The 1,742-nt window shown below is 37.6% G+C and overlaps 1 pseudogene; it reads left to right on the plus strand.

Annotated features, from left to right (window-relative positions):
* The first annotated feature begins 738 nt into the window (after window positions 1-738).
* Window positions 739-1,043, plus strand: LOC103672178 (annotated as a pseudogene).
* The last annotated feature ends 699 nt before the right edge of the window (window positions 1,044-1,742 follow it).

Genomic DNA, 1,742 nt, shown 5'->3' on the forward strand with positions numbered 1-1,742 from the left:
CATGAGCTAAAAGCCGCCCTCCCTCATTAGAATGGCTACTATGTGGGGAAAAAAAACCCCAAAGTTTTGCTGATGTGGAGAGATTAGAACTCTTCAGTGTTAGTGGAAATGTAAAATGGTATAGCTGCTATGGATAACAGTATTGAGGTTTCTCAAAAAATTAGAATTGCCATATGATACAGTAATCCCACTTGTGGGTAGTAGCTAAAAAAAAATTGACAGAGTCTCAAAGAGTTATTAGCACACCCATGTTCATAATATGTTCATAATAGCATTATTCACAATAGCCAAGAGGTGAAAACAATACAACTTCTATGAAACTTGAATATAGATCAATAGAAATAATCCAGTCTGGGGGCGCCTGGGTAGCGCAGTCGTTAAGCGTCTGCCTTTGGCTCAGGGCGTGATCCCGGCGTTCCGGGATGGAGTCCCACATCGGGCTCCTCTGCTGGGAACCTGCTTCTTCCTCTCCCACTCCCCTGCTGTGTTCCCTCTCTCGCTGGCTGTCTCTCTGTCACATAAATAAATAAAATCTTAAAAAAAAATTAAAAACAAAGAAATAATCCAGTCTGAATGACAGAGAAAAAGATTGAGAAATAAAGAGACTTAGGGATCACTGGTGCAACATTTTTAAAAGGCGTAATTTTACATTCCCAGATGTAGAGAAAGTGTGCAGAACAAAATGCTTAAAAATATAATGGCTAACCCTCTCTGGGCTCAGACCTAGTTTGCAGTCACATGGCTAAACCCACCAAGGAGGTCAGGATTGTTGGTAAATATCAGACCTGTTATGGTGCCTTCCTCAGGAAAATGGTGAAGAAGATTGAAACAAGCCAGCACACCGAGTATGCTTTCTCCTTCTGTGACAAAACCAAGATGAAAGATGAGCTCTGGGGATCTGGCATTGCGGTTCCTGCATGAAAATGGTAGCAGGTGGTGCCTGGACCTACAACACCACTTCTACCACCACAGTAAAGTCAGCCATCAGAAGACTAAAGAAAATGAAAGACTATTTGGAGTGCCACCATATGAAACATTGCTAGCCTATAATAAATGGGTTAATTTATATAATAACAACAAAAATATAATGGGTGAAAACTTCCCAAATTTGGTGAAAAATATTTACTTAGAGTTTCAATGTGCTCAGCAAATACCAAAGATGATACAGCTAAAGAAATGTGTTGAATATACATTATAAACAAACTAAGGAAAACTAAGGACAAATAGTCTTGAAAACAACCATATAAAAATGGCCTATTACTAAGATTACATATTTTGCATCATAACCCAGAAATACAGAGCAATATTTTAAAGTGCCAGAAGAGAACTACAAACTCAGAATTCTATATCCAGTGAAAATACCACTCAGGCATGAAAATGAAGTGAAGACATTCCCACACTATAAAAACAAAACAAAACCCCCCCCCAAAATCTAAGAGAACTTGTTGAAAGGATATAGAATCCAAAAGAACTGCTAAAGAAAGTACTTGAAACTTAAACAGCACATTTGTGTATGTTACAAAGGTCAAAGAAGTCTCAAGAAAAACTAGAAAACATTCTAAACTTTCATAAAAATATGAATATACTGTACATGAAAGTTAGTGGAAGGCAATGAAAGCAGTGATGAGATGAAATTTATAGCCTTAAATGTCTTCTGTTAGAAAAGGACTCAAGTCACAACTGAAGCTCTGATTTTAAGAAACTAAAAAAAAAAAGGGGGGGGGGCAAAATAAACTAAACAG

This window comes from Ursus maritimus, unplaced genomic scaffold (genome assembly GCF_017311325.1).
Source record: "Ursus maritimus isolate PB19 unplaced genomic scaffold, ASM1731132v1 scaffold_5, whole genome shotgun sequence".
Classification (NCBI taxonomy): Eukaryota; Metazoa; Chordata; class Mammalia; order Carnivora; family Ursidae; genus Ursus; species Ursus maritimus.